The sequence below is a fragment of the Canis lupus genome, chromosome 18, assembly GCF_048164855.1.
Source record: "Canis lupus baileyi chromosome 18, mCanLup2.hap1, whole genome shotgun sequence".
Lineage (NCBI taxonomy): Eukaryota > Metazoa > Chordata > Mammalia > Carnivora > Canidae > Canis > Canis lupus.
In genome coordinates, this window is record NC_132855.1 from 12,421,778 (window position 1) to 12,443,413 (window position 21,636).

Sequence of the window (21,636 nt, forward strand, 5' to 3'; positions counted from 1 at the left end):
CAATGGGACAGACCAACTGCATGTGCCTCTTGATATGAGATATGACACCACTCCTGTCATATTTCTGCCAAAAATCCATTACCAGAATCTCATTGTGAGGAAACATTAGCAAACGCAAGTAGAGGGATATTCTACAAAGTAACTTTTATAGATTTTTCCTTACTTTTCAAAAATGTCAAGGTCACAAAAGAAAAAGAATGACTGAAGAACTATCCTAGCTTGAAAGAGACCAAAGAGATTCTTACAACTCAATGCTGTAAGTGATCCTGAATTAGCTCCTAGAACAGGGAAACAAACTTTCTTCTTTCATGGTAAAGGACATCATTGGGACAATTAGAATTTGAATGAGGCCTGTAGATTATATAATAGTGTTGTATCAATTTTAACTTTCTGATTTTGATAATTGTGTGGCAATTACATAAGTGACTGTTGCTGATCTCTAGAAATACATATTGAAGTATTTAAGGATAAGGGAGCATCATATTCACGACTTTCTCATAGATAGTACTGGAGGAGGAAAGCTCTTTTTCCTGTATTCTTCTAGGTTCTCCAGCTGGGGCCCTGCACATTAAACTGACAAAAAAAAAATGAAATAACAGGAGAAAAGCAAACGGAAGTATATTAACACATGCAGCATACATATACATGGGAGAAACTCAGTGATGGGTAACTCAAAGGAATGGTGGGAACTTGGGCTTATATAGTATCTTAACAAAAGAAACAGTAAATTTCAGAGAAGTGAGAAAGACAAAGGAAAAGAATTTTAGGCTTTCAAGGGTAGCAACATATGGGAAGGTAAATGGGTGGGGCAACTACTGGAAGAAAAATGTTAATTTAGTAAGGCTTGTTTGTGCAGATGCATCTCAGTGGCATCTCATGTAAGATGATAAGATTGTCCTCGTCCTGGTTTGGAAAGCAGGAATTTATGTTCTATTTTCAAGCAGATTGGTAGAGGACAGAAAGCTCATCCTGTGTCTGCTCTTTTATTTATTTATTTTTATTATTTTTTTAAATGATTTATTTATTTATGATAGTCACACACAGAGAGAGAGAGGCAGAGACACAGGCAGAGGGAGAAGCAGGCTCCATGCACCAGGAGCCCGATGTGGGATTCGATCCCGGGTCTCCAGGATCGCGCCCTGGGCCAAAGGCAGGCGCTAAACCGCTGTGCCACCCAGGGATCCCCTGTGTCTGCTCTTTTAAAAATTGCCTTCAGCTCATAGTAATCATTATGCTATAGCAGCACGTTTTGGGAGTGACTTACTCTGAACTCCTTCACTGTTTGGAAATAATGAAAAAGAGATAAAGCTACTATGATAAGAGGAATCTGTAGATTCTTTGTATTGGAGGAATCTGGGCAAAGAATATATTTCATATTCCTTTGGGAATTTTTTTGTAAGTCTTAATTTATTCCAAATTATGAACTCCAAATTGGGTTTAGGAGTTTATTTTCCTCCAAATTTCAACCCCTCCCCCCACTACAAGCTAGTGTTTTTTAAATGGTAGGAAGAAGACTTCTCCTTTTTTTTTTTTTTAAAGTAAGGCAAATGCTTCTGAGACTGTCTTAAATATTTTATCAACTAGCTAAAAACGTTTCAAACATCATCTTGTATCAATAGAGCAGTGTGTCTTGACATGCCAAGAGAGCCAGTTAGAATAAAGTGGACCAGTGGGAAGTATTTTTCTTATGCTTGATTCTTAAATAGCCTTAAATTCTTGAATAGAAAACTAAAGTGTGATTTAAAATTTTTTATTCATACTGCTCATAAACCTGCAGATTAGTCTCCTTGTTTCAAATATTATTTTAAAAGGGACATGAAAATTTACGAAGAAGTGAGAAATTCGCTGTAGAGGGGACTTCCTGAATAGTAAGTTCGTAGAAAAGTAGTCAGTAATCTACAGCTCTGTACCACTGAAGATTTAAACCGGAGGAACTAGCTACAAGTTCTTAAGTGACAATTCACAAGGGAACCCCAAGTTACTTATAATAACAATGAGTGATTTCTCAATGCCATGTAGGCTCTGAGATAAACAAAAATATGAATTATGCAATTACAATTTTTTTTAAAGATTGTATTCATTTATTCATGAGAGACACACAGAGAGAGGGACAGAGACATAGGCAGAGGGAGAAGCAGGCTCCATGCAGGGAGCCCGATGCGGGACTGGATCCTGGGACTCCAGGATCACGCCCTGAGCTTAAGGCAGACACACAACCGCTGAGCCACCCAGGTGTCTGTAATTACAGATATTTTTAAGAGTCAAAGCTTGAACCATCTACAGACCAACGTCCAGGTGAATTTACATGTAAGACATGAGAAATCAGGTGTTCTTACCTGTTTCTAGCCTACAGAAGTAGACAAAATCTTTGACAAGAACCTAACCATGTATTTCCCCCTAGAAGAATAGTTTAGCATTTGCTAATTCGATGTTCCCATTGAATTTATAGAGTATAACTGCAAGTAGAGAGAACTATTTGAGCTCCCTGAATTTCAGCTTCCATATAGGTAGAGTGACTATGTATCTCATCCATCATACCACGCAGAATGAAAGTGAGAGTTTTCCAAACAGTATGCTGGTTCATTGGGTCTAAGTGGACTGTCAAGCAAACTGGGTCACGTAGTCATCCAATTGTAGGTAGCTTAAAATACCTAATTTTAGTAGCATTCAGCAAATCTTTATGGACCATCTCCTACTTTCCTGGTAGAATGTGAGGAAAGATAGAGCCTGACCCCTTTCTAGGAAGACCTTAGTGGCTGAAAAGTTAATGAACGAGGAGAGAATGAACGAGGAGTGAATGTTGCAAGGTAAGATCCTGTTAAGGATTCTAAGAGCAATGGGAATCCATTGCGAGATTCTAAGCAGGGAAGTGATAAGACATTATAAAAGTTCTCTGTAGTGTGTGGAATTGGGAGTGGAGGGAGGAGCAAGTGAATGCAAGGGATCTGTCAGGAGGCTATTACCACAGTCCCAGCAGAAGTGATGGTGAAAGTGAAGATGGAAGAAGACTGATCTTCTTGGGAGGTCGGGTCTATTGGTCTCGATGATGAATATGAATGGAATGAGAAAAAAAGAACTATCAGGAATGAATCTCTGATTGTTGTGAGTAGAGGTCCATTTTCTGAAAAGAGAAATGTTGAAGAAGAAACATCATGGTGAGCAGAGTCAAGAATTTAGCAAGTTAGATGTAAGAGTATTTACATAGAAGACATAGAAGACCATCTGTAAATTTTAGTTCCCCCTCCCCGTTTTATTCCTGGCATAGCAATTTTTGAAATGATGTTTGTTTTTTTTTTTCCTCCCCCTCTCTCTATCTCTGTGGGTTTGTGCATATTGGCGTCCAAATCTGGTTACTATTCTTTCATTTTCCATATCAATTTTCTGAGCGTTCTGTTGCACACATTAGTTGGAATCCGTGAACTCCCCATCTCTTCAGTCTGCCACTACCCACAAATGAGTAGTTTTCCTGGTCCAGGTTTGAGATCTGCTTCAGGCTGCCCAGGGGAGACAGAACTAGGGGCCTCAGCTCATATCTGGTCCAGGTTCATACACAGGCCACACGGGGGGTGGGGGTGGCCTTCCAAGGGGATCACTCTTCAAGGCACACATCTGAGCTGAGCTACTGCTCCAGTGCAGGCTCCCCAGGCCAGCATGACTGGCTCTGGGGGAGCTTTCTCCAGATCCTGCTTTTGAACTTGGGTTACACTGCTGACTTCTCCCGTCTTTGGGATCTTTGGGGAGGAACACTTTCCTCTACCCACTTGGTTTCAAAAGGTCTGGGGCCTGCCGTTTAACTGACAATAGACAGATTAACAGGGAAAAGTGAAGGTTTATTTACATATGCATGCTGGAGGGCTCAGTATTGAGTAACTTGCTGAATAGTCAAAGGTAAAGGTTTATGTACTAACTTAATAAAAAGGAGGTGTTGAGAGCTTCAGTGGGAAACTATGGAAAGTTCTGTTGGGCTTTTTGATGCTAATGGCAGCTGAATTCATACTTCCTGGGTCAGTCTTCCCTATCAAGTCATGGGGGGGGTGTTGGGGGTTGGGGAGGTCAGGCAGTAGGTGTTAGTGGAGGATGTATTTTCTGAAGCCTCTGCTTAAGTTTAGATAATTTTCTTTCTGTGGCTGCTGATTGTTCTGATGTTTTCAGTTTAAAGTAATTTTAATACCACTTTGATGGATTGTTAATTAATCCCTTCAGACTCTCGATTTCCTTTTATGTCAGGACAATCCCAACCCATCAGAGTCTTAATTAAATCGAATGTGCTAAGAGAGGGATTCTGGATGCCTTTTGTCCTGTGGGTAGAGGATAGCTCCTCTATCCTTATGCAAATGTATCCACCTTCTCTTCCTTGATCTACTAAGCCCATCAAGGAGTATTGTAAGGGGTAACCCTGCTCAGGTCACAAAAGGTCACTCCTCCTCCCTCTCATCATTGGTACAAGTTCACCCCTCTTTTGCATAACTATGGGAGGCTGCCACGTTGACTCATCCCCGAACTAAGATCTGCTTCTAGTGAGTTATCTTTGTCCACCCAAGGACAGACACATGGCCTGGCAATTTCCCTTTTGAAACTTGTAAGACCTGCCACATCCTGTGGATACAGAGATTTTTAACTAATGGGTAAGTAAGCGATGCTGTGAATTACAGATTCACAAATTTCTTTTTTTTTTATTAAGATTTTATTTATTTATTCATGAGAGACACCGAGAGAGTGAGAGGCAGAGACACAGGCAGAGGGAGAAGCAGGCTCCATGCAGGGAGCCCGATGTGGGACTCGATCCTGGGTCTCCAGGATCAGGCCCTGGGCTGAAGGCAGCACTAAATCGCTGAGCCACTAGGGCTGCCCAGATTCACAAATTTCTTGCAACTTTTTGATCTTGAATGAATGAAAAACGCCTTAAAAAACAGTGAACATTAAGTCAGGGCTTTGATCAAAGGTATAATCCTAAACCTTTGCTAACTGGTTCAGCCCTTCCCTCTGGAGCTGCATGAATCAGTGCTTTTTGGTTAGGACGAATTTGGTATCTATTTACCGGTTCCTAAACACAGGAGGGCTTCCCTTCGTTTTCAGTTACCAAGTTTTTAGCAGAGAAAGGAGCAACCTGTTAAGATATGATTGTGTGTGCTTTTGAGTACTACTTTGCTTCAAGGAGAGGAAATATTAGAGGAATCAGGGAGATAGGAACAAAGAACCAAAAATTACTTGTAGAAGTTCTAGATTTTTTTAAATGATTAACTAATGTTCCCTTTATCTGGCAAGTGGTAAGGATGCCTCAGATATAGTATATTCAGCTTTTTGCAAGACTTCCAAAAATGTATTAATAAGTTCTTGGACAACATGGAGAAATGGGAGCTGGTTGCTGGTACAGTCAGACACGAATGGTTGCATAACAATCACATTTTCTGCCGCCACCTCCTCTTTCCTTCCTGGGCTTCTTGGGTGTCCAAGGCGCTGGCCTTCAGCCAGGACTCACTGGTATACTGGTCATGGCCAGCATCCCTTATGATTGGTCATTGTGGACTCTGTCTGGTGTTAAATATTTTAAATGTGATCTCAGGGTATAGTAAGCTAGAGCTCTTGGGAAAAGCTGTCCGAAGCCAGACTAAGGCCAGACTAGCTCCTTGGAAACTTCAGCCATGGTGCTCACCCTATATATAATTAAATTGAAAATCATTAAATAAGTGTCTGGAAAACCAACGCAGTGCACATTCTCTCATGTTGATGACCTTGGTATGTTTTTAGAACTATTGAGTAACAAATAATGTTTTATTTTCTCATTGATTGGATGCTCTTGCTCCGTTAGTGCCTTAACCATGAGGCTTGGTTGGACTCCGAGGGAGTCTCCTAGGGTTGCAAGGAAAGGAAAGAACTGGGAATTATGGAATGATTCTATTTACATTTTGAGCTTCTATCAGTAGTTGTGTTGGCTTAAGTGAATAAAAATTGTTTGCACAGCCATGAAGCGTTTATGATAACGTGTTGAGTTTTTTTTTTTTTTTTTTTAAGAAAAGCACTGCTTAAATTAAAATAGCACCACAAACAAATAAGCCTCGGACTTCTTGTAATGGAAAGATGAAGCACAGTACTCAACAGAGGGATTTACCACAAAAGTCTAAATTTATTAAACTACCACTTTTGCATATTGGTTTAGTTAGATTGTTTGCTTTTGGCTTTGGAGTAAGTCCGCATGCCCTTCCCAGAACAGACCTCCTCTAGCCTCATCTTCACTTGTACATCTGTACATCTGATTCTCCTGCTGCAACCTGAGGCACCGACTCGCAAAGCCGATGGCATGGGGGGATTTCAGGTGAGGGTCTCTCAGGTGATCTTTCCCTTAGGTGTCACAGCACCCTGTGATGATTTCTCAGCACAGAGGGTGAGATCAGAAAAGCAGAGGAGGATGTTCCTTTTACAAGGATACAGGCCTGGCTGTGGCTACATTTGCCATCATTAAGAGCCTGACTGACGGGGGGAGATGATGTCGCCTGATAATCACTCTCTTCTCAACGCCAGGTTGAAAAGGAAGATAATTATGAAAAAAGAGTGCCGAGGAGAGGCACTTGACTGCCAGTTCCCTTGACGAGTGAGGGATTTATCTAGAAACAGCTGAAAATACCCGTTAAATATGTAAACTAGACTGAAGGGATTGGCAGAAAGAGTGGCCAATATTTATTGAATTACTGCATTTTTGTTAGTTTGGAATATACTTACATAGGTTTCAGTTAGCCCCGGGGAAGAGAGAAAAGTATAGTAGTATAACTCAAAGTTATAAAAGGTATTATTAAGTGGCTATAATTTCAAAAATGAGATGTGTAGGTTAGAGGTGGATAAAAAGAGAAATCTATGGAAAATTCTGTTTTGGACCTTCCTGGCTTTGTGATTTTAGGATATAAAAACAGTGATCACACACTGAACATTTATTATGTGCCAGTGTCTCATGGAAGCACTTGGTATCATGTAATCATCCCAGAAGACCTGTGAGGTAGCAGTATAACCCACATTTAACAAAGGAGACATTGAGGATTTCGAGATTTGCCCAGAGTCACCCTGCTGCTTAGAGATAGAGCCAGTTAGTAATCGTGATCTCAGAGATTATGGTCTTATCACATGAAGCTATGTTTGTTGCCTCAGTCACTTTCCTTGTCAGCTTCCTTATTTTTAAAATGCGGGGATAAGACTGAATTATTTATAATAAATCAGTGAGTTTTAGAACTAGAAGCTCACTGCTTTTTTTTTTTTTTTTTTTAAATAAACCGAGCAGAGCCAGTGTTCATCTCATACTGCTAAAGGTCAAGACAATGACTAAGTGGTAATTACTAGCAGGTTACTAGCAAATTAAGTCATTTCACGATTTTCATTTTGACAATTATTTTTATTAGTTCTAGTAACAGGGACATAGGAAGAAGATATTTCTGAGCATATGTCTCTGTTGCTTTCTCATTTTTCTCTGTATGAACTGCCACCCTACCAACCCCACCATCCTCTGGAGTTCCTAAATAGTCACATGACAAGCCATCAACTCATCCAGGGAGTGATGAGTAAATGCAAAGGGATGGGTGAGAGGAGGGAATTTCAGGCAAGGAATAAGAAACATGCCACTGATGAAGAGAAGCAGGAAGAGACTGCATTTATTCTGTGCTTTTCAAATGTGAAGGTTATTTAACTCTGCCTCAGTAGAAAACATGCTCCTTCCTTCTTTAGGAAAGAAAAGATTCATTCTCTAGCAGATGATAGATTCTTCTGCATCATACAGTTTGTTGAGACATAGCTACTTTAGATATATACAAGAAGGTTTAAAGATACTTCCGTTATTAGTATAGGAGTGTCTCACTCTTTTGTTATCATGCTAAAATCTGGTGTTTCACATAAGTGAATTTTCTAGGTAAATAAATATCAACACGTAAAATTTTTATTTTAATAAATTATGAAAAAACTTTACATTTTTGTTAAGTATACTATAGAGGCAGATGAGGATTTATAACATATATGCATTATTTAATGAAGAAAAACAAAAAATTAAAACATACCCATCACCCAACCTGAGATAGAGAACATTACCAGTACCTTTGAAACCCTGATCCCTTTCCCCTCCCTCACTTTTGAAAACTTTGTGCTGAATATTTCATTCATGATTTTTTTAATTTTTAGGGCTATATAAATATAGAGAACATATTTTGGAACTTTATAAAAATGGAATTACTCTGTATGAACTTTTCTGTGACTTGCAGTTTATTTTTCTCAAGATAGATATTTGAGTTGTCTCCAGTTTTTTGCCGTGAGGATGATGCCATGAATATTTTTGTATACCTCTCTTAGAGCAGATGAGTAAGAGTTTCTCTGGGATGTATACTCAGGACAGGAGCAGCTGTGATGTAGGGGGTTTACACACCTACTACTTTACTAGGCAATGCTATCGTGTTCCCAAAGTAGTCATGCCAAATTAAATTCTCCCCAGGAGCACATGAAATTCTTGTTGCTCGACATACTTTCAACACTTGGTATTGTCAGATTGTATAAAATTTCTAGTCTCAAGGATATTAAAATAGTGTTGCGTTAGGGTTTCTCTCCATTTTCCTAATTACCAATGAGGTTGACCATCTTTTCATAGGTTTATTGATCTTCATGCTTTCTCTCTCATAAAATGCCACCATGCTTTTGGTTGCTTATTCTTTTCATATTGATTCATTGGAGCTCTTTTTTTAAAATTTTTATTTATTTATGATAGTCACACACAGAGAGAGAGAGAGAGAGAGAGAGAGAGAGGCAGAGACATAGAGGGAAAAGCAGGCTCCATGCACCGGGAGCCCGACGTGGGATTCGATCCCGGGTCTCCAGGATCGCGCCCTGGGCCAAAGGCAGGTGCCAAACCGCTGCGCCACCCAGGGATCCCTATTGGAGCTCTTTTTATATGTTGTGTAGTAAGTCTTTGTTCAATATAAATGTTATAAATATCTTTTCAATAAATGATGTTAAAAAAAAACAAAATTTAACCAAGTAAATTTTTATATCTAATTGGCTTTATTAAATGATACATAAATCAGGCAACATCCCACTTAGCAAGTAGAGAGATGCTCCAAAGAGTTGTACAATAATAATTTCATGTAAATTACTGCGTTTTGGCTATGATTTCTAGCTTTTTGTTTTTGTTTAGAGTATTTTGATTCCATGACTGCAACTGGAACCCAGGTCCAGTGCCCAATAATTTTTTCTTTCTTTTTTTTTTTAAGATTTATTAATTTAGGGGAATCCTTGGGTGGCTCAGCGGTTTAGCACCTGCCTTTGGCCCAGGGCGTGATCCTGGAGACCCGGGATCGAGTCCCATGTCGGGCTCCCTGCATGGAGCCTGCTTCTCCTTCTGCCTGTGTCTCTGCCTCTCCCTCTCTGTGTCTCTCATGCATAAATAAATAAAATCTTCAAAAAAAGATTTATTAATTTATTCATGAGATATATTATATTATTTATGAGAGATACATAGAAAGAGAGAGAGAGAGGCAGAGACACAGGCAGAGGGAGAAGCAAGATCCCTGAGGGGAGCTCGATGCGGGACTCAATCCCAGTACTCCAGGATCATGACCTGAGCCAAAGGCAGATGCTCAACCACTGAGCCACCCAGGTGTCGCCCAGTAATTTTTTCTATAACAGTCTGGTGATACTTAGTTTGCACCATGCTTAGGTAAGCAATTCTTTCTTCTGTAGTCTTTTCCAGGCTCTCCAGGTCCCGCACTTACTGAGTTGAATCTGTTACTTGCTATTTTTCACTGCACTTCTGAGGAATTTCCTCAAAGTGTCTAAGAAATAAATGACTTACCTTAAATCTAATCAGTTTATTTATTAGTTACTTATTCACCAGATATTTATTGAGAGCTTACTGTGTGGTTAGACATATAATGCTGAAGATGACAGCATCCTTGCCTCATAGTTTACACTCTAGAGTGGAATTATGACAATAACCTAATACATGAGTGTATAATATGGTGCAAGGTAGGGGACTCCTGGGTGGCTCAGCAGTGAAGTGTCTCTGCCTTTGGCTCAGGTTGTGATCCGGGATCCGAGATCGAGTCCTGTATTAGTCTCCTTACAGGGAGCTTGCTTCTCCCTCTGCCTATGTCTCTGCCACTCTCTGTGTGTCTCTCATGAATAAATACATAAAATCTTTTAAAATATATGGTGCAAGGTAGTGATAAGTGGTGAGTGAAGAAGGATGGCAGAGAGAGAGAGGAAGAGGATGATTGAGAATTATGCTTGCTGACATGTGTGGCAGTTTTACTGGCATTAGGTTATACAGACAAGGCCTCTCTGAGGGGATAGCATTTGGGTGAGAAATAAGGTGAGAAAGCAGCTCTGGGAAGTTGTGGTAACAGTGGGAAGAAAGCAGGGTATTTCTGAGGAACTTCAAGAAGTCCCACATGGCCAGAAGAGGAAGAGCGGAGTAGGAGATGGGGACAGTGACATAACCATTTTACATTTTGTACTTATGAAGCTTAAAGTCATTGCACATATTTAGTAGTATGACAACACGGGAAGGACAGTGGTGTTCATGGTGATATCTTCTATGTCTCTCTATGCCTAGGAAAAGATAAGTGATGAGTTGGAATAATCATAAGCAATTGAGAGAAGAATCTACTATTGAGGAAAAGAATGTTCAGACCATCACCATCGATTAACTAGTTGGTTAGCTCTTCAGCTCTCCACTTTACCTCAGAAGCCACATTTTCTCCTGTATCTTCACACCAGGTTTGAATTTTTATGATCACTGAGATCAAAGTTTTGGTCCTAAGAAATAATGACTGAGATGAGTAGTTTGTATTTGAGAACTGGCGTTTTGGTGGTTCTGCAATAGACGGTAGTTTTGTCTTCTGCTTCTTCTAATGAGGAGAGCTTCTTCGGGGACCAGTACTGAGCCTGTCTCCGGCTGGGCTTTGTGTCCTGCTGCTGCTTTGGTGTTAGCCCGCACTAACTGGCGGGAGCTTGGAGTCCATCCCTTTCCTGTTGGGCTCTGAAGCCCCTGGCTTCACTCTCCTCGCCATGCATGATCCCCTGCAGCAAGCTTGGGAATTGATTCACGGGAACAACTGCTTTCATTTCCAGGTGCTCATTTGAAGAACTCTTCACTCTGTGAAGTTTCACTGCCTTTGATTATCCTAAGACTTTAGGACCACATCATAGAATCTAAAACATGAAATGGCAATGTGGCCTGATGTTAGAAGTTATTTCTGTGAAAGTGGATGTGTTTTCTAACCCACGGGAGGAGACAGGGAAACTACTATTTCTTTCCCATCCCATGCAGACTCAGATGTAAACCTATGCTGGCAAAGAGCTTTTTATGTGATAAAAGCTAAAAACATACCCACATTTCTCACCTTACAAGTTATGACAGTCATTCACAACCATCAACTATAAAGATGTTTTGGATCCCATCCAGAGATAATCTTTAATAAGTTCCAGTACTAGACATATAAGAGTTTGTACAAACTTTTTGAGCTTTTGTAAGAAGGTGCTTCTGGCCCCTCTTCAGAAGGAGTCACTTTTTGAAAAAAAATTTTTTTAATCAGTAGTATTAGGAAAGGTAATATCCTGAGCTGTCTTGCATCTAAAAGACAGGATGTGTCTACCAAAGCGCTCTACTTTGCTCCCCTTTCTCAAACAAAACTTACACATTTCAAGATGACAGCAAAAACAAATTTGGTTTGACTTGAGTTTTTCTTATCTTAATTATAAAAATTAAGAATTATGGAAAACAATACATAGCAGAAATAAAGATCAGAATTAAAGCACTAAAGCATGCCTTATAGAACTCATGTGGTTATTTTTCCTGTTCATTAAAGATTTTTAAAACAAGCAAACATGAAAAGAAGGTCTTTTTCTCCAATTGAATTAATAACATTTAGGTAAAAGCACAAGTGTCAAGTGTGAGTAAAACTCTTCAGGAAATTCCCAATTTAAGCATACGTTTAAACATTCCAGATTTTTGTCTGAAACTTGAAACACTTTTCGTCATGAATTCAATAATATATTTGGCAGAATCAGTGTTAGACACACAGCCATATGAAGGTCCCCTGAGTATCTCTAAATTCTCATTTTATATTGATAAAGACACAGATAATGACTATTTGAAGAATTTGATCCTAAGGCAAAAATGTATTGAGAGTTCCAGTTTAGCTTGCCAGGAGGATATCATCCTTTGACACCATAGTGGCCTGGAGATAGGGATGTACCGGAGCATCTTCTCCCTTTCTGTGGGGAGGAGACTCTTTTGTATCTGAGAGACTTATGGCCTAGGGCAGGGTCTTAGAGCTGAATTAAGTGAGGGATTCTTGAGAGATTGGGATTAAATATAAAAGCACAAGTGTCAATGGGCATTGATGGTCATGAAGTCATTAAAGTCCTTCCAGGGTATAATTTTTCAGAGAACCCTTCCCTGGCCTCTTTGGTTTCCTACATTCTGTTTAATTCCTTTCCCCAATTACCAAGGACTGGAGAGAGATAACTTCTTTTCTCTTTCTACTTCTGTCAGTGTTTAGATCTTATGGTATTATGAATTCTGAGAACTTAATCATCACTTCTTGAGATTTTTCAGGAGTTATTTTTTCCCCTTCTAGTAAGAAATGAAGGGTGAGAAGTGAAAGGAATAGTAAATGTGTTTTAGAGTGACTTCAAGTAGATGGAAAGGAAAATGGAGAAGAGGGGAGACCAAGTTCCTGGTAGGAATTTAGCATGCTAGAGCAACCAAAAGAGGGCCAGAGGAACTGAAATGGGATTGGGATGGAGGGAGGGAGGGGACAGTGGAGACAGAGAGAGGACGACGGAGAGTGAGAGTGGATATGACTGAGGTCTGGACAGGTGGGCACTGGTTGGATTATTTAGGCCTTTGTGGACCTGTTAAGACTTTGTATTTAAGCCTGAGTATAGCAGGGAGCCATTGAAGCCACTTAAACAGAAGAGCCATTAGAAAATTTTTGTGGTTTCCACGTTGGTGGCTGTGTGGAAAAGAGACTAGAGGCCTGTTATAAGAGTCCAGTTGAGAGATGTTGATTTGGCCATGAAAATAGGAAAAATGGGATAGATTTGAAAGGGTTTAGTTGGATTGGTGGTGAATGGGAAGTGGAAGGTAAGGGAGAAGGAGCGTCAAGAAGGATACCTAGATTTTCACATGAGTACCTGAAGTCCTTATATTAGTCAGAGGAGACTAGGGCCTGCAGTGGTAACAACAGCCTCAAAACTTTGGGCCACTAGCACAAAGTTTTCAGTCATGCCAAGTGGGCTACACATCCAAGTGACCCTCTAGGGCAACTGTTCTCTAAACTCCCGTGATCAGACTGCCCATTTTAACAAATTTGGTTCTACCAAATTTGCTGTGACGGGAAAAAGAGGACATGAAGGGTCGTGCAGGGACTCTTTGGTGCTTCTGTCTCTTCTAGTCACCTGTCACTGGCCACAAGAGGTTATGTATATGGGTGTACCCTTTTATTTCAAGGAGCTGGAAGTCTAATCCTCTAGGGTGCTCAGAAGAAGAGGAGAAACAGAAAGGTTGGTGTAAAGGTCTACCACAATCCCATTTTCTGATACAGAGAAATCCAAAGGAGGAACAGATTCTGGAGAAGAGAGTTTCATTTCAGATATGCTGTTTGAGATGCTTTCGAGATAACTACATATCTGTAGGCAATTGACTGAGGAAGGAAGGAAGGAAAGAATGAAGGAACAGAGGAAAGGAGGCAAGAAGGAAGGAAGAGGGAAGGGAGGAAACTTGGGGTTTGTATATAGATTTAAATGTATCTATGGGATCATATGAAATTGCAGAGACAGTGTCTAGAGAAAGACTAGGATGAAGAAACGAGCCCTTTATTAGTTAAGCTAAGCTATGCTGTGGGTCTGGGCAGAAACTTGGTCTGAATATAAAATGCAATGTCACCTTCCCAGCACTGAAAGAGGGTAATACCCGGTAACACCTAGCAGGAGGTAGGAATTGATAAGTTATATTATGTCACATGTATATGTGATACAACGTATAGTTTGTACACCTATATTCCTTTCTGGTCAGCTTTGTGGAGATAGAACGAAGCCAATCACTTTTTATTGAGTGAGTGTACATTAAGCAATGTATACAGTCATGCAACCATCACCACAATGAAGATACAAACCATTTTCATCTGTCTAAAAAGTTCCCTTGTGTGCCCTGTGAAAGTCGAAGCCCTCTGTCCCCAAACCCTGGTAACCACTGATGTGTTTTCTATCAATAGAGTTTTGCCTTTTCTAGAATTTCATAGAAGTGGAATCATACAGTATATGTTCTTTTGTGTCTGGTTTCTTTTATTTGGCATAAGGATTGGCAAAGTTTTTCTGTAAAGATTCAGGGAGTAAGTATTCTTGTAGGCTGTCGGGTCATTGTGGGAAGTATTCAAACTCTGTTGGGTATGGCATGAAAGCAGTCTTGGAAAATCTATGAACTGAACGTAGGTAGCTCTGTTCCAATGAGACTTTGTTTACAAAAACAGGCAGAGGGCCAGATCTGGCCTGTAGGCTGAAGTGTGCTGACCCTTGATTTAGCACAATGCTCTTCAGAGTCATTTCTATTATTGTGTGTAGTAATTCATTCTTTCTTTATTGCTGAGTGGTCTTCCATTGTATGGATGATACTCTATAATTTGTTTACCCATTCATCAGTTGATGGGCACTTAAGTTGTTTTTGGTTTTTGGCTTTTATGAAGAAAGTTGCTATGAACATTCACTTACAAGTCATTGTGTGAACATATGCCTTGACTTCTCTTAGGTAAATTCCTTGGAGTAGAATTTCTGGGTCGTATAGAAAATGTACATTTAATATTATAAGAAACTGCCCAAACTGTTTCTTTTTTTTTTTTCCAAACTGTTTCTTAAAGGACACCTACTATTTAATGATTTTTTTAAAAAAAATATTTATTTGAGAGAGAGAGGAGGAGCACAAGAGACTTAACAGAGGTAGAGGGAGAAGAAGAAACAGACTCCCTGATGAACAGGGAGCCCTACGAGGACCATCCCAGGACCCTGGGGTCATGACCTGGGCTGAAGGCAGACACTTAACCAAGTGAGCCACCCAGGTACCCCGGAGAGCTACTACTACCGACAATGTATGAGAATTCGAGTTGTGAGTTCTTGGCATTGTAGGGTTTACTGGAATACATATTTATTAATATGGAAATATTAATGGATATAATTGAATCAGTGAAAGTATTTTGGAAATGTTTAGCATCATAGATTTTTTAGATGTGATTTTTAAAAATATTTTTTAAAAGATTTTATTTTTTCATTAAAGACACAGAAGGAGAGGCAGAGACACAGGCAGAGGGAGGAGAAGCAGGCTCCATATGCAGGGAGCTCAATGTGGGACTTGATCCCTGGAATCTGGGATCAGGCCCTGAACCAAAGGCAGACGTTCAACCGCTGAGCCACCCCGGCATCCCTAGATGTGATTTTTTAATGACTACTTATTCCATCTTATGGTTTTACCATAAATTATTAAATAGATTTCCTGTTATTAAACCTTGAGACTTTATAAAATTTTCCTGTTGAAAACAAAGCAGTCACCAACTGTGTTAGAGGGGCAGTGAGTTCAATATTGCACTTACTGGGGAAGGTAGCAGAGTGCAATCACTCTTTACTCTTCTTGGAAGTTACTTACCACAACATGTACCTTTCCTGGTCAGTTGATATGGGGATTGGGTTGAAATCCTTTGGAAATTTGATGAGCCGAATTTAATCCCACTTTTGAGTGGGCAGCCACCCTACCTCTTCATGAGTCTGTCAAAGAGTACCCTCCTGCAGATCCCAGATTTTTCTTAAAAAAGTATTTTGTACCTCTTGGTCCCCCAATAAATTTGTGCCTTAGCACATGGCTGAATTAATTTTTGCCTGGACAATCTTTAAGTTAATGATAAAATGTCTATTGAAATGTCTGTCTACCTCAGTTTTTTTTTCTTTTTTCTTTTTTCTCAGTCAAGTTTTGTAAACTACTTTAAGCTGTGTAACTTCCCAGTGAATTTATACCTGAGTGAATTGATTTGCTATTTAGGTTTTTGCCATAATAAGCTCATTAAAAACTGGAGCCTGATACCAAAAATCATTATTTCAGTTTTGAGTACTTGTTCTGAGGCTATATACTCTGACAGAGCTAGATGTCAATTAAGATTATTCCTTGTTAGTGGGAAGAAAATCATGTTATCAGCTTATAAAAGAGTCCCTCTGTTCTTTCTCCAGGGATTTAGGAGAGTATATCCAACTCACGCAAAAGTTTATCCATTCATTAAGTGGAAAAGCAAAAAGATAGAGGCGGTCAAGAGATCCTGGTTGTAGCAGGTACCAGGTAGTTATGCTTGAGCCATGGTTTTTTTTTATATAACTACCAGGTAGTTATGCTTGAGCCATGGGGTATTTTTCCTGTAGAGCTCTTAGGGGTAGTGTCAAGTTGCAGGTCTGTCCCAGTGTCAAGAAGTGAGTCTGTGTGGAGCCTGAAAAGCTCAGGCCATACGATTCCTTCAATGGAGTCAAAGTCAGAAGCAAGTTCACTACGTCACTATCAATATTGGGTTAGTACAAAGTGGGAAGGTACAATGGGGATCTGTGGTGGAGAAGTGCTTAAAGCCTTCTTCTTCCTCATGAATCATATTTGTTGTAAAATCCTGGATTTTTTGTTGCCATCATCATCTTATTACTCATCTCAAGAAGACTGTGAGGTAGGTACTGTGGTTTCCCCTCCATTTTACGGTTGAGTAAACTGAGGACAGAGAGCAGTTCTCCCAAGGCCACAGGGCTAAGAGGCAGTAAAAGTAGGATTAGAATACATACAATCTGTGTCTAATCTGTGGCTGTAACTGCTGTACTCTGCTGCCTCTCAACTTAATAAGAAGGAAATGGCCATGAATTTTAGGTGTAATCTGCAGTAAAGGAAATAGGCCCATAAGGAAGAGGTGGGTAAGAGGGGTGTCTCTTGTACTGATGGCTTGGAGTTTACCACGGGTTCCTCTGGATGAACATATGCATCCATTGACTTGACAGTGGTCAACAGATTGGCAGGGAGTGCATCTTCTATTTGGAGTAGTCCTAGTTGAGTAAATGGCATCACCATCTATTCTGTTAAGTAAACCAGAATCCTGGTCACCCTTCACCCCAGCTTTGCCCTTGTCTCGGCATCCAGTCTATCATCAATTCCTGTTCATTTTTATTTTTTAAATACCTTGTAAACCTTCATTTTTCTCCATCTCCAAGGCACCATATCAGCCCAAGACATTGTCATCAATTTCTTTCTTACCAAGCTCCTCCAGTCCTGTGTATCGTTGCTCCATTGGAGTGTGTTTTTTCCCATAGCCTAAGGCAAAATGCAAACCTTGTAATCCTGTGCCCTGGCCTAAAGCATTACCCATTTTCACATTCAAATCCAGATCTAATTCTAAAACCTGTCTTCTTTCTTATGGCATCTTGCCTCTTTAAAAAGTTTGGAGCAGTGAGCTTTGATTTGAGGAGATGAAAAAAGTTAAGATTCTCAGGTGTCAAGTAGAATCAGGTTTTCTTTGACCTCATTCATTAAATTCATGCCTCAGATAATTAGGTCCTAGAATCTGACCCCGTTACCAGAACTGTCAGCAGAACTCAAGTATTCCACAAAGATTTATAATATCTGACCTCTTTTCTAGGCAAGGGCAGAGTATATTATTATAAGAAAATGATAAGATGCATGATAGCCTTTTCTAATTTTTTTTCTCACAGTCTCACTCACTAATCTAGCTGGGTTTTTTGGTTTGTTTGGGGGGTTTTTTGGTATGTGGTTGTTTTTATTATTATTGGTTTGGTTTTTGCCTAGTCTTTATCAAAACAGATATTAGTTGAGTCCCACGTTTGCTGGAACTGAGTGCAGATAAAAAGGACTGTTTGAAGGGACTTAATTGTTTGTTTGTTTATTTATTTATTTATTTATTATTTATTTAACAGAGAGAGAGAATGAGAGAGCACAGGCAAGGGAGCAACAGAAGCAGGCTACCTGCTGAGCAGGGAGCGGTTTGTGGGGCTTCATGCCAGGACCCTGGGATCATGACCTGAGCTGAAGGCAGCCGCTTAACTGACTGAGCCGTCTAGGTGCTCCTAAAAATGGCTTTTAAATCATCAGCATCCTGTTCATTTACCAAAGTAAAATTTTAAAGGTACTCAGCAAATTGTTAGCACTGAGTTAGAAGTCCTTCTATCTGTTTTCCTCTTGTCAGCTTTTAATCTCACCCCTTCCCAGGGCATGCAAACGGAGTGTAGGGAAGCTCTGCCCAGGGGAGAGTGAGGAAGAAATGAGCATGCAACGAAAAAAATCCATCTAGAACGTGATCCACTGGTTGGCAGTAAGCAGACTGGCAACTCCTGGATATAATCAGCAATACCTGTTTTTAAAACAGAACTGCAGGCCACCTTTCCCCCGGTTTGTAACCAGTTTTATTTATATTTTTAAATGAATGTGGTAAGGAATATCTGGGTTCACATACATGCCTATGGAGGAGCAATCCTTTTGTTTGTCGACAACAAACGCTGGGCCGCTGGATCCACTAGTATCTGGGTGTTTGTGTGAAAAACTCTTCAAAGTGTAGCCACCTGTGCATGCTGATAGCATGTGCCCTGACAGTATTTTATCTTAAGGCAAATTGCAGCCAACTTGTGAGGGAACCCAGATAAAAACCGGAAGAGGAGATTTCTATCATATAATCCTGGGAGTCTTGACAGAGCCTCCTAAAGCAAAGGAGATAAGAGAGAAAAATCAGGTTTTGGTTTTTGTCTTGCTGAGGGTGTGGGCTTGTGCCTAATTACCAAAGGGATAAGCTGTCTAAAGCCCTGAAAATGGAGGAAATTCGTGTTTTCTAACAGAAACTTTCCTGAGAAACATTTCAAAGTTCTGTTTAGAGCCAGGATATGGTACTCCAGTAGAAGTGCTGGGTAATCGTTAGTCCCTACTGAAACCTCAGCTTCTGGGGAGCAGCCGGGCCCAGGTCTGGCAAGCCAAGCTCATCAGGCCCCTAGTGCCTCCCCTCTGTCAAGTTCCTGAGTGGGTGGAACATTAGCACTTTAGGGCTACTCACTTGGAAAACACAGCACAGTGTTTTCCTTGGAAGGACAGCTCAGTTAAGGGGGGGGCAGCTGGATGGATCAACCCCTCAGACGGAGAGGTTGGAAGTCACTCCGCAGGGCTGGAGGGACATACAGCTGGGGAGCTGTGCAGTAATAGTGGGGCAGGTCCCTCTCTGGGTAGAGAGCACCTCTTCCATTCTTCTCAAGGGACTCTTAGCTATCTCATAAGTGAAGACTACACCTATTTCTTCTTGGAGACAAAGGATTGAGAAGTTGAGTCCCCTCCCTATACTTAGAGACCTTTCCTGCAAGACATGGGTCAGGAGAGAAAATAGGTCTGTAATGCTCCATCTGCTTGGGTTATCTGCTCAGGCATTTCTGCCTTTGAAAGGCAGGTGGATCCTTCCAGACTCTTAACATGACCTTTCCCCTTCCAATTCCTCCCAACCTAGTCAGTCACTTGCCTAGAAACCTGGGCTCATCTTTTAAAACCCAGAAAAAAGAAAAAGTGTCCCTATTTATAAAACATCCCTGGACTTGGAGCTGAGTTATCATTCCCCTCTAGCGTCAGAACGCTGTGTCCCCTTCTGTTTATGATGTTAAAGGGAAAAAGAACCACCATGCGGTGGGACCTCTGTGTGTTTCACTAGGGGGGCTACAGGGGGCTGTACCCGGGTACCCCATGCCTGCTAAATTGGTATTTTATGAATACTACCCTAGCAGGCTCTGTTTTCATTGCCTTATATATTTAGTCTTCACAACATCCTATGAGACAGGTTCCAGGCTTACTCCAGGGCTGCAGAGGAGGACATTGAGGGCTGGACATGTTACGTAACTGTCCAAAGTCACAGAGCTGTGGACACGGCAGGACCTGGCTTAACACCCAAGCAGCCCTCTGACCTCACTCCCTCACCAGCTCGTGCTCATCTGGAGAATGAAACCGGGTGGACCTGAGCGGGGAGAAAAAGGCAGAGGCTAGGACCGTCCCGTGTGCGCCGCTGCATTCTGTGTGCGTTCAGAATGACTAATTCAGTGCTGAGTTGTCAGGTGGCAGCCTGTGAAGGCACAGCCCAGCACTCTGCCTTCCGCAGAAGGCCCTGGCTGCTCATCTGATGCAATCGAATTTCCTAGGGTGGCCTTTAGAGCTCGGCTGTTGCTGGAGAGAGAGGGAGAAAGAAGTTTCACATATTGTTTTTTGATCAGCAGGTTTGGAAACTTTGAGTGTTTGGCTCACAGGATGGTGGAAATGCTCCAGCATTTCCTGTGGCCTCGAGTCTGGGTTCTGAGATAGAGAGCCGGGCCTCAGATTTGCCTCCCCCACTGGGGAATGTCAGCCACATCACGGGTGACAAGGCTTGCCTGCCTGCCCGGAGCAGGGGAGCTGGGGGAAGCAGGGGGGTGGGGCAGGAGGGGAACAGTCACTGGCATTACAACAGCTGAGAAGGAATTCAAAAAGCAAATACCCCAAAACCAGAATAAAGGAGGAAGTGTGTGCATTTGTTTGTAAAATAATGAACTTTCCAGTTGAGATGCTGATTCCCGAAGTGCAAGAGAGCTCCTAGTGAAGGGCAAAGAACCAGCAGCTCAGCTCCTGTCTCCTCTTGCTTTTGACAGAATTTCTCCAGGAGGAAAACCAATCTAGAGTAGGCCCTGCTCTCACCTCTGGGCGCCTCTATTTCTATTCCCGTCCAATGGGACAAATGAATAGCTGCTGCTTGAAGAAGTGCCTGGAGGTTTTCTGAGAAAGGAATTCTGGATTTCAAAAATGCATCATTGATTTGAGTAATCCTTCACATTTTTTTTTTTAAATCCCTGACTTTGCTTTTAAGGAAAGAGTGATTCATTCATTTATTCATTGACTTGTCTGAAAACTATTTACTGAGCTGCTATTCGCCACACCATCTGGTCAGGACTGGAGGTGCCGAGATGAATAAGATATATGATGCCCACCCTTGTGGGGGGCCTCAAACTAATAGCATCAAGTATGAAAAGGTGCTCTGGGAGATGCATTGCAGGCACCTAAGAAGGCACACGAGGCAGTTGCTTTTCAGCTTGGGCGGCTATGGGGTCAGGGAAATCAGAGGATCTGGCACATGAGATTGGCTTTGAAGCCTAGGTGGGACTCTTTGAAGCCAACCCGAGGGTGGAAGGGAAAGACATTGCAGGGAGAGGGAACATTATGAACAAAGGCAGGAGGCACAAGAATTTGCCATGCCCAGGAAATGGCCAGCAGTTTGAGGAGGAAAGAAAGCCACTACTTGTCTCGGTGCCTTTCCTCCACTCAGTAGAGCATGGCAAACTGGAGACGAATCCTGACCTGGCCAGTCTGGGCCTTGCCTTCTCCATGCAGCTTTACCCACAGCCACTGCAAAAGGACTGTCAGAGATCTTAAAGAAAAAACGTATTCTCCATGACTTAGAGTTGTGGCGAGTGTATTTGGGGGTGGGCACAGGGGTGCAGTTGGTGGGCAGGGGGCACTGGTGGTGCTCAGAGGCAGGCAGGAGCCAGACTGGGAAGTTCATGTGAGATAGGCCCTGAGTCACCATCTAGAGTTTTAAA

At 41.3% G+C, this 21,636-nt stretch overlaps 1 protein-coding gene across 5 annotated transcripts in view; it reads left to right on the forward strand.

Annotated features, from left to right (window-relative positions):
- Nucleotides 1-21,636, forward strand: part of ELMO1 (engulfment and cell motility 1) — a 526,171-nt gene that overhangs the window by 67,192 nt on the left and 437,343 nt on the right. Inside the window, exon 1 of one of the 5 annotated variants that reach the window (XM_072783481.1) lies at nt 530-4,625. The exons of 3 other annotated variants lie outside the window; for them this stretch is intronic. The gene's annotated coding sequence lies outside the window, so the exon portion shown is untranslated. Of the gene's footprint in view, nt 1-529; nt 4,626-10,593; nt 10,741-21,636 lie in introns of those variants that run through there. One more of the 5 variants, XM_072783479.1, reaches the window with a different exon arrangement.